We start from the raw sequence: 11,966 nt of genomic DNA on the forward strand, positions 1-11,966 counted from the left end.
CAACGAAGGTATTGCTCCAGAGCCTGGTTGACACGTTCGGTTTGCCCATTGGTTTCAGGGTGGTAAGCCGAGGAAAAAGATAGCTCAATACCAATGCGTTTACAGAACGCCCTCCAGAACTTTGACACGAATTGGGTACCCCTGTCAGACACAATATTGACCGGGGCACCGTGTAAACGTACCACATGTACAATAAACAGTTTACTCAACGTTTCCGAGTTAGGTAACCCCGATAGGGGGACAAAATGACATTGTTTACTGAACCTGTCCACCACCACCCAGATACACGTCTTTCCATCTGAGGACGGTAGGTCCGTAATGAAGTCCATGGAGATGTGGGTCCATGGACTCTCGGGGGTGGGCAAGGACTGGAGCCAGCCGGCAGGGCGAGTATGGGAGGACTTGGCGCGGGCACAGACCTCACAAGCTAAGACATATTCTTTGCAGTCCTTAACCACCGTCGGCCACCAAAAATTCCTAGTTATCAATCTGGCGGTATTATTGAGACCAGGATGGCCTGCCAAGACAGAGTCATGTGATTCTCTAAGCACTTGTAGGCGAAACGCAGGCGGAACGAACAATTTGTTGGGTGGCATAGTGTCAGGGGCTTGTTCTGGGGATTTACGGATCTCCTCCAGAAGGTCCAATGACACTGCGGACACAATGATCCCAGTGGCCAATATCGGAACTGGTTCACAGTCCTCGGCTTGTGAGGGGCAGAAACTGCGAGAGAGGGCATCGGCCCTCACATTTTTTGTACCAGGGCGGAAGGTGATTATAAAATTAAACCTAGAGAAAACAATGCCCACCTTGCTTGTCTAGGATTTAACCTTTTTGCTGATTCTAGGTATGTCAGGTTCTTATGATCGGTAATTACCGTGATCTTGTGTATGGCGCCCTCGAGGAAGTGACGCCATTCCTCGAAGGCCCATTTAATTGCCAATAGTTCCCGATTCCCAATATCATAGTTTTTCTCCGTGGGAGAGAATTTGCGGGAAAAAAAACGCACATGGAAGAAGCTAAGTGAGGGATGTAGTGCCTTGTGATAGCACTGCTCCCACTCCGACTTCAGAGGCATCCACCTCCACAATAAATGGACGGCCCAGATCCGGCTGAACCAAAACTGGGTTGGCCACAAAACTCTCTTTTAACGTAGAAAACGCCTGAATTGCCTCAGGATTCCAGTTGGCCACGTCCGCCCCTTTCCGGGTCAGATCCGTGAGTGGCTTGGCAATCTCTGAGAAACCTCTAATAAACTTGCGGTAATAATTAGCGAACCCCAAAAATCGCTGCAGCGCTTTCAGCGATTTTGGTTGCACCCAAGCCTTAATAGGCTGGACCTTGGCAGGATCCATGCGGAAGCCTTTACCTGAAACCATGTATCCTAAAAACTGTACCTCCTCAGCAAAAAAGACACATTTCTCCAGTTTAGCAAACAAGGAGTGTTCACGTAGTCTTTGTAGCACAGAACAGACGTGTTGAGAGTGTGTCACAGGGTCAGCAGAGTAAATCAGAATGTCATCTAAATACACCACGACATACACCCCACAAATGTCTCTAAAAATATCATTAACAAAGTGCTGAAATACGGCAGGTGCGTTGCTGAGTCCGAACGGCATAACCAGGTACTCAAAATGGCCAAGGGGTGTATTGAAGGCCGTTGTCCACTCATCTCCCTTTCTTATGCGGACCAGATTATATGCCCGCCGGAGGTCAAGTTTAGTAAACCAACGGGCTCCTGTTAGCTGATTAAAAAGATCAGGGATGAGTGGAAGCGGATACTGGTTTTTTATAGTGATTGCATTCAACTCCCGATAATCAATGCAGGGTCTGAGACCACCATCTTTCTTCTCCACAAAGAAGAACCCGGCCCCAACTGGAGAAATGGACGGTCTGATAAACCCTTTTCTTAGGCTATCTGCAATATAGTCATTCATGGCCTGACGCTCTGGGCCAGAGAGATTAAATATTCTTCCCTTAGGGAAACGGGCATCCGGAATCAGATCAATAGGGCAATCATACTCTCTGTGAGGGGGTAGCTTTTCAGATTCTACAATAGAAAAGACATCCTCAAAATCTCTGAAAGCAAACGGTATGTGGGGGGTTTTAACCTTAACTTGATTTACTGCCAAGGATATGCAATTTTTCTGACACTGTGGGCTCCAGCGTACAACATCACCCAAGTGCCAGTTGATGACAGGATTGTGCTGGCGTAGCCATGGCATACCCAGAATAACTGCAGAGGTTAAATTGTCCATCACAAAAAATGACACCAGCTCAGTGTGTAAGGCTCCCACAGACATAGCAACCTTGGCAGTAACAAACTTAACCCCCTCCTGAATAATAGATGTGCCATTAATAGCCATGGTTTTAATAGGGGCATTAAGTTTTAGTAGAGTTACACCCAGATTCCTAGCAGTCAAGGAATCCATAAAATTTCCTTCAGAGCCACTATCCACATACGCGTTTAAACACAGCGATTTCTGACCACATGAAACTGAAATGGGTAATAAAACTTTAGCCGCATCTGCGGGCAATACCTGAGCCCCTGGGCAACCATAGCCAGAGTAGTTGCCCAGAGGTCGACGTGCCAGGAGCATGGATCTCTGAGGTGCAGCTCTCTCCCTGAAAACTCCAGACTGCCGCATAGTTGTCCAAGAAAATGAGAGAGATCTTCCAGGCTGTGCAATGCAACAGGTGTTCAGGCTTAAAATCAGCTCAGTCAGAAGAAGAAGAAAAAAAAAAAGTTCAGGGAGACTGCTTTTGTATATGTTGGGTATATACACAAGAAGCAGTTAATTTTATGGCCGGATATAATGTAACGTCCGTCTGCGGTTCTGGGCTGCAGCCAGGCAACACCCCGAGAAACACTGATACCCTTTACCCCTATACAGGGATCTGGATTTACAACAGAGCCCAGGAGGTACTGTCTGAATAGGAGCAGCGGCCAGAGCAGGACGGTCGTCAGAGTGAAGTACAAAAACAGCAGGCAATAGCAGAGTCAATTTCAGGCCAAGGTCAGAGTCAAAAACCAGGAGGGCGGCAGAGGTACAGAATCGTTAGGAAGTAGCAGAGTCAGAATATCCAGGCCAAGGTCACAATCCAGGAGAGTAGCAGAAGTACAGAATCGTCAGGCAAAAGAGGGGTCAGAAATCCAGGCTGAGGTCAGAGTCAAACAGAAATCAATCACTAAGTAACACACAGGGGAACCAAGAATATATCCGGCGGCTTGCAAGACCAGTCCCAAGGTATTTGAGGGATCAGGTCATCCCTCACAGGTTCCTGGACTGGTGATGTCATTAGGGCCGCCCCAGGACCAAGCCAGATGGTGTTGCAGTAATCCACTGATGACTGACAGAGGGGCGGAGCCTGCGCCCACCAGATGCCTGCGCAGGAGCCACTTCTCTGTCACCACCATAACTCACGGGCGGACCATGGCGCCTCCCAGTAGCCGAGGCAGGAACAGCCGTCCCCGAGTCTGACAGTGAAGTGGCAGTCTGGCTCCTCCTAGTGGCCGTGACCGGAACAGCAGGCCTCGAATCCAACGGTGACGTGACAGACCGGCGCCTCCTGATGGCTAAAGCTGGGACCATAGGCCCCGAGTCTGACGGCGACGTAATAGAACCACGGCGCCTCCCAGTGGCCGAGGCAGGAACAGCCGTCCCCGAGTCTGACGGCGAAGTGGCGGCCCGGCGCCTCCTAGTGGCTGCGACCGGAACAGCAGGCCCCAAATCTGACGGAGACGTGACAGGTATACACTGGGGAGTGGAGGATGGGGTTAAACCAAAATAGGAGAAGCAAGACAATGATTACAAACTCAAAACGTAGCAACAGTCACAAATAAATCCACCAACAGCCTTCTCCAATAACAACCAACAACAACCTCCAGACATGCAGCATAAGCTACTATGGCAATGAGTGCTAGCTAGGGCCCAGATTATATAGGAGATGGGAGTGGCTAACATTGCACAGCTGAGAACCTTAACGCAAGAAAGCTTCCTGAAGCTCTACACTGAACAAATTATCCCCTTCATTGCTAAAAGAAATTTACACTGTTTAATATAAAGGTGAAGTGCTTCTAATTAGTTCAGGAGTAGGAGAAATCAGACACTGCAGTCTTCTGGCTCCTCTCTGTCGTGGTAAACCCGTGACAGTAAGCAAGTGAACTGTCACATAAATCCTTAAACCCTTACCAACATATGATGTACAGTTATGTCGCATGCTTGCTCCCTGACTTTGATACGGGCTCAGTTCCTGCGCCCACATCTTTCCAGGCAGATAACTGCTGTGATATTCAGCCACTAATTTCCTCTAACAGCCACACATGGAGCTTTGTTCACACACAGCTGTTAGCATGCTATATGCCTCTGTCAGTCTCTAATAGTGGCATTTACAGTGTGCTGGCAGGGGCGTGTCATTCCATGCATTTGTCAACGCCCCGGTGATCTGATTGCGGAGTGTCAGTGAGTTGCAAACAAGCAATTGTGCAATTTTGCAGCACTTGCAATTGTTTTCACGCTTTATAGTACATCACATAATAAAATGAATGATGTCATTCAAAAGTACAACTAGTGCCACAAAAAAGAAAACTTTATATGGCTATGTTTAATGAAAAATACAAAATGTAAAGCAAAAATGCAAAAACGGAAATTAACTAATTAAGGAGTTAATTGTTTTTTTAAATTTATTCATTGATGGGTCTTTCCAAAATTATATATTTTTGTAATATAATCAATACTTTATTTTCCTCCCTTTTCTCTCAAACTTCATGCTGAAAGTGCTGTTTCAACCACCTCATTCAAGCATTTGGAGAAGCTGATTTGAACTGAAGCTGTTCCAAAATTCATACCGCAGTTTGAGTTTCTCTGCTCTTCTCCCCCATGCTCAAACTCTATTAACAAATACTCTCCCTATCTCAGTATGTGATAGGGTAACAGAGACACTGATACCGGGGTATGGAGTTTTGGAACAGATGCAGCTCAAATCAGCAACTTTAAGTGCCTGAACAAGGTACTTAAGGCACTTTTAGTATGTAGTTTGGAAGAAAAGGAAGTAAAATAAGGTAATGGAGTTAATTGCAAAGATTTGCAGCTTCACAAAGATTGATCAATGATTAAATAAATAAAAAAAAAATTGGGTTGGGTTTATCAGAATTGCGCAGACAGCTAAGGGCCGCAATAATCACTATAATTTACACAAAATAGTTCTCAAAATTAAGGTGCAATCAGATGGCCATATAAATCAGGCCAAGATTGGAATGCAATGCCAAGCCAAACCCGAGAGTGACAGCTTCATACCTTCAGCCAAAGTTCTATGCTATCCTAGGTGTGAATTAAAAGAAAGCTACAGTTCACCAATATATACTGTTGATTTGCTCTAGAACTGAAACTTGATGAAGAACATCTTAATGGGGTATTTTCATGTTGTTTAATGTGTAAAATTGCATACGCTTATTAAAAAAATAACAAACAACCTTTCAATCTACTTATTAAAAATCCTCTCTGTTTTTTAAGAATGGAGGGATTTTTCATTATATTGTGTATTGCTCATTGCCTAGGTTACTGGCCACTGCTAAAGCCAGTGGTGGTCATTCCATTAGGCAAGGAGCGTGTTGCTTACCAACTCTTTTATATAGAGATTGTAAGAGCTTCTATGAAGCTGGTCATATGACTCAATCTCACCAAATCCAGTGCACCTATGCTCCTCTAATGTTGCAGAGGAAAAGAACAATGCTGCTGCTGCAAACTGACAATCAATAAGGAGCACACAGCTGTCCTCGGCAAGCAAGAGGACCTGGATGAAGGGGAAGGGTGTGCTCCAAAACAGCAAGATGAGAAAACCCCTTTAAATTGGATACTACAGACCAATATTTCTTAAGTTTGGCTCTTCAGGCGGTGTTATCATCATAATGGGAGTTGTAGTCTCTCAACAGCTCGAAAGTCACAGTTTGGGGAACAGGCAAGCAGTCCATAGTTAGGATAGAGTCACACTACTGCATTGTCTCACATCCGAGAAAATTGGTCCAATGAGAGTGATCATAGTGATCCCATTTTCTTGGATGAGAAGATGGGAAAAAAAAATCTCTATTTTGTCAATTCTTAAAAGTCTCATCCAAGTGCAGCCCGATTTTTTTTCGCTGACCCATTGACTTGCATCGAGTGCAATCCGATTTACGGATGCAAATCATTCGTGCTGCCATTTTTTCCTCAAACAGACTCAGTCCACATAAAGGAACATTGATCCGAGCGTGATGTGCTCAGATCGCACCTGGCCAGAAATTACGGTTCTGTGCACGAGCCCTTACGTGAAGGACCACCGCTGAGAAGATGGATATTACATAGATATCTGGATCAGAAGCCGACTGTGTTGACAATGCAACGATGGTCAATTAATAGACATTGATCCCTCTGCTTACTTATGCTTTTATATAGGAGCACAAGGTGCAAAAGTCTGACGGAGCTGGGCATGGAGGACCCCTAGTTACAGCCGTAAATTGTTAGGACTCGGCTCAAGCTGTCTTTATCATCGTCCCTAGGAACTGACAAATTGCTAACTTGTAACATGGGCTTTCTTTCTTATTTCATAAATGCAAATTAAAAAAAGCTTATCTGCTCCATAAAGACTTGGCATGTTTAAATAACTATTATCCCTTAAATATATTCCAGTGATGTAGGGAATCATTATTCTAACAGATAGAATAGGCATTAAATCCACAGGGGAGTCATTAAAAGATGGCTATTTCTCTCTGTTTGACCGAAGCCGCCAACGTAATGTATTTATTCAGGATTTAGCAAATGGAATTCAATTAGACCTGTAATGGTGTTAAATTGAGTAATTCCTATTGTACTTTGCCTGACAGACAGGAGTGGCATGGCCTGAAAAATCATAAGAAGTGTTATTAATAAGGATGACATCCCATAATCCTTAGCTCATACCTTATAGTGATGCTAAATCTTAAAAAATCAGTCTTCTTAAAGAAGAATACCCCCGTTACTTCTAAATCTCTAAAGTTACTAAGTTGAGCTTAGTAAGAGTGATTTAAAGGACAATTCTAAACAAATCCGAATAATTCAGGATTGACTGCAGTAAAACGGGGTTGTTTACTTTGGACTTTTTTGTGTTGTTATAAGAGTGGCAGAGCTGTAAGCTGGTCATAGCTTGTCTGGATTTTGTATCATTTCCTGCAGCACCCCCACAGGAGAAAAGAAGAATTACACAGTCCTTGGTGAAGTTACTGGATGGGCCATGTAATGTGTGAACACGATGGTTGCTCCATAGAAACAAACTCTCTTTGTAGTTGCTCTGGTTAAAGAAAGTACTGACCAGAGAATGTCCTATAAAGGGGTTATCCCATTAACCACATTTATTACCTATCTACAAAATAGGTGATAGGTTTCTCACTGAAGGAAATCAAACTACTGGGGCCCCTGCTTATTACAAAAGCAGGGATCCCATGCAGGCCCAGATTGGTAATATAACCAACCGGGAATTTTCCCACTGGGCCGCTGTCATGTGGGCCACGGGCTGCAGCGCCCGATCATCTGGCCGCTTGCCAGCTGATGCGGCCACTGGCCTGGCTGTTGCTCCTGCCGCCGACCCTCTGTGGGCACGGCGGTTATAGTTTCCAACCCTCCCGCACTGCAGGGAGATAAGCCGCCACGCCCCCCCACGCACCCCATCCTCGCCGTAGCATGAGACCTCCCCCCTACAGCCACTCACAGTGTCGCTTGCCTGCTCTGTGATGAGGTCAGGGGTCACATGATCAGGAGCCTTTGTCCAGACCCCTGATCATGTGACCCCTGACTCCGCCCCTCATGTGACCTCATCACAGGTCCTGTGCACTCAGCCTTGCCTCTTGGTGTCTGCAAGACTCTGCTGTGCTGTTGTCATGGTGCTGGATGTGGTAAGAATGTGTGGGGTCAGAAGGGGTTTACAGGGTAGATGTAGCAGAGCTTTGTGTGTATGAGTCGTACAGAGTGGAGCCGTGTGTGTGTACAAGGTGTACGGAGCGGAGCCGTGTGTGTACGGAGCGGAGTCGTGTGTGTACGAGGTGTACGGAGCGAAGCCATGTGTGTACGAAGTGTATGGAGAGGAGCCGTGTGTGTATGAGGTGTACGGAGCTGAGCCGTGTGAGTACGAGGTGTACGGAGCAGAGCCACACGTGTACGAGGTGTACGGAGCGGAGCTGCATGTGTATGGGGTATACGGAGCGGAGCCATGTGTGTACGGCGTAGAGCCATATGTGTACGGGATGTATGGAGCGGAGCCAAGTGTGTACGAAACATACAAAGCGGGCTTTTTCCATGGACACAGGAGTACATGGCAGAGCCCCAAGGAGCATTTTAAAACACACACATGACGTTCCACCTTAAGTGAAGTGCTGGAAGCTGACTGGAAATTAGATAATTTCTTGAGGAGATTGTGACGGAACCAGAAATGCTTCAGATCCATCACCGTGTCCTCCTCCGACAGCGCAGGATCGCCTTGGAATCGGGGATGCCGGCCATGTGAGTGGATCATGATATGTCCTGCACCGGGAGGCTCAGGTGGGCACTACAATGGGAGCCGGGCTGCCATAGTATCTTTATAGAATCTTTCTTTATTTCTTTCTCTCTTTTTCTTTCTTTCTCTGTTCTTTCTTTCTCATTCTCTGTTCTGTCTTTCCCTCATTTTCTTTCTCTCTCTAATCCTTCTTTTTTCTTTCTCTCTGTCTCTCTGTTCTTTCTTTTCCCTCTTTCTTTCTTTTTCTTTCCTCTCTTTCTTTCTCTCTGTTCTTTCTTTTCTTTACTTCTTTCTCTCTCTGTTCTTTCTCTGTCTCAATCTGTTCTTTCTTTCCCCTCTTTCTTTCTCTCTGTTCTTTCTTTCTCTCTCGCTCTCCTTTCTTTCTCTCTCTTTTTTCCTTTTCTCTCTCTCTGTTTTCTCTCTTCCTTAGTGCCAGTCAGTGTGCCCATAATGCCAGCCACTGTTCCCTCAGTACCAGTCAGTGTGATCAGCAGTGCTAAATGGGTGTGATTAGGTGTGGACATGGGTGTGACTAGTTGTAAAATGGGTGTGGCCAGGCATGGCCTAAAATTTGCAGCCTTTGTCCCTCTTTCCCTTCTTCAAAAGTTGGGAGGTATGATAGGGGCAGCTATGACCAGGGGGTCTGGTTACCCAATGGATAGCAGTTCTGCCAGGAATTCTGTTACCGTGCATACAAAAGGGGACAGAGCTTTGGGAGGAGTACTGTACCTAAAAGCAATAAATAGGACTGAGCTGAAATACTGGGCACAGATCTGACTACATGTTATATAGTCATGTTAATCTCCTCTCAATTCTTGTAACCTACAAGTGTACAAAGATATTATATAGTCACCATGTGACTAGTGGGCCTGTGTAACTTCAAATGCCAGGGTTGAATTGTAGTCCCAGTACGGCCCTGATCCCATGTACCCTGCATGAATGGAGTAATAGAGCACATGCATGGACACCACTCCATTTACTTCTTTAGGTCAAGGGGAGTACTTATGTGCATAAGTAATCATACCCAGTGAATAGAGTGAAGATCACACATGTACACAGCTATTCACAAAGAAGACTTACAAAACCATAATTTTGAAGGGCTTCTCCAATCTAAGATGTCTGCAGTCACTATATGTGAGATTCCTAAATTGTTAGTGTTCAATGTGCACACTGTCACTGTTCCCCAGTATTAGGCTGGTTTCACATTGGCGTTTTTGCGCGCAGCGCACCGTGCGCATGCGCACTGCGCCCCTATGTTTAAAATGGCATGCGCAGTGTTTTGCGCATGTTAGCGTTTTCGTGCGCATGCATTTTTTTGTCTGTTGCGCCAGGCGCGCCAGACGCAACATGTTGCTTTTTTTGGTCCGCCCTGTCTCGTAAAAAAAACGCATGCGCACGCTTGCGCACGGAATGCGCAAAAACCCCCCATTGGCGCCTATGAGAGCGCATGCGTGCGCATGTGTTTGCGCACGCTTGCGTTTTTTTGCGCATGCGTTTTTAAGGTCAACACGTCTGGAAAGTTGTCTAGACGCTAATTAAGCAGGTGATAAAAAGTTTGAGTGGGCGGTGGAATTCACCAGCACTCTGGAGAGTAGAGAGCGAGCCAGACACAATCAAATTTTCTCCACAAGAACCTGCTGATAATGTAAGTATAAGGCCTGTTTCACACTTCCGTTTTTTTGTCCGCTAAAAAACGGATCCGCCGCTAAAAAAACGGATCCGCGATTTTTTCGCGGATCCGTTTTTTTCCCATAGACTTACATTTGTGGCTACCGCGGATCCGTCAAAAAAATGGATCCGTTTGCGGGGAAAACGGCGGATCCATTTTTTTAGCGGACCATCCAAAAAAACGGAAGTGTGAAACAGGCCTAAATACCTATATGTGTGCCTGAATGTTGAATTAAAAAAGTTCAAAACTTTTCTATGTACTAATTTCTCTTTTTATTTTTTCCAGCATGTCTTCTTCATCTGAAGAGTTCGTACCCGAGACTGGGCACGAGGCCGAAGAAGTGAGTACCATGCTTCCCTATGGATAGTTAAAAAAAAATGTACACATGTGGCTAATTTTTTTTATTATTTTTCAGAGCTCATCCTCCACCACGCCACCACGCCAGGAGGAACGGCAGGAGCAGCAGCAAGGCCAAGTGCGGGCGGGAAGACGGGATGTAAGTACAGAATGTTTAAATTTTTGGGATAGCTTAATTTCTATATGCAATTTTTTTTGGGAAACCGTATTGGTTTTTTTTTATATTTTTTTTTATTATTGAAAGGTTTTTTTTTTTTTCATTTTTATGAGTATTTTTGGGTTTTTGTTATGCTTGTGGTTTTAGTGTGGTTTTTTTATTATATTTACAGCAACGTTTTTTTTTTTTTTTTTTTTGGTTTTTGAAAAGGGATTGAAAATGTTTTTTCGGTTTTTTTAATGTATTTTATGTGTTTTTTGGTGGGGTTTTTTTTAAATAGCATGGCTTGGTATTTTTTTTTTTTTTTTTTTATATTTTCTGCAATGTGTACTTTGTTGGTTTTTTTTTTTTTTGGGTATTTGAAAGGCATTAAAATAACCGAAAAAAACATTTTCAATGCCTTTCAAAAAGCAAAAAAAAAAAATCCTGCAAAGTACACATTGCAGAAAATATTAAAAAAAAAAAAAAACAAAAAACAAGCCATGCTATTAAAAAAAACACACCAAAAAAAACATTGAAAATGTTTTTTCGGTTATTTTAATGTATTTTGTGTGGGGGTTTTTTTGGTGTGTTTTTTTTAATAGCATGGCTTGTTTTTTTTTTTTATATTTTCTGCAACGTACTTTGCTGGATTTTTTGGGTATATGTAATTTATTTGTATTTTATTTTCATTCATGCATTTATTTTTATATTTCAATGTATCAAAAAAATTTTTCTTTATTTTCTAGGCTCCACTGCGGGAGGAGGAGCTCGCCCTGGACAATGACGAGCTCATTCGTCTAGTCCAGGAGCGAGTTCCGTTGTGGGACACCCGTCACCAGCTGCACTCGGACAGCGTGGTGATCCGGCGGCTCTGGAACCAGGTGGCCGAATCGCTGATGGATGGCTGGGACAACGCGACTGCCAGGGTCCGCAAGGAGTTTCGTAAGTATTTCACTGCAGTGTGATGCAGCAGTGATCTTGGCCGTGATCACACAACTTGGTGTGATGCTATTAACCCCATGGAGTTTCTAGCATCACACACAGTTAGGTGATCACAGCCTCCAGCGCAGTGTCTTTAATTTTTTTTTTTTTTTGTGTTTTATTGTTTCCCTACAGTGAATAAAGTCAGAACCCGTTGGCGCTCGATGAAGGACCGCTTCAACAGGGATATCCGCCAGGAGAGAGAGGTTCGCAGTGGTGCTGCGTCAAGGACCGGCACGAAATACCGGTATCATCGTGCCATGGCCTTTTTAAGACCGGTCCTTGCCTCCCGAACGTAAGTATATTCTAGTTGTATTG

The 11,966-nt window shown here is 44.5% G+C and overlaps 1 long non-coding RNA gene across 1 annotated transcript; it reads left to right on the forward strand.

Annotated features, from left to right (window-relative positions):
* Positions 1 to 10,280: 10,280 nt before the first annotated feature.
* On the forward strand, positions 10,281 to 11,757 carry LOC141096090 (uncharacterized). Its single transcript, XR_012233580.1, has 2 exons — positions 10,281 to 10,667; positions 11,414 to 11,757. It is a non-coding gene; the product is annotated as an uncharacterized lncRNA (long non-coding RNA).
* Positions 11,758 to 11,966: the final 209 nt, after the last annotated feature.

Source organism: Dendrobates tinctorius, unplaced genomic scaffold (genome assembly GCF_039654945.1).
Source record: "Dendrobates tinctorius isolate UK_male_01 unplaced genomic scaffold, ASM3965494v1 ptg000071l, whole genome shotgun sequence".
Taxonomy (NCBI): domain Eukaryota; kingdom Metazoa; phylum Chordata; class Amphibia; order Anura; family Dendrobatidae; genus Dendrobates; species Dendrobates tinctorius.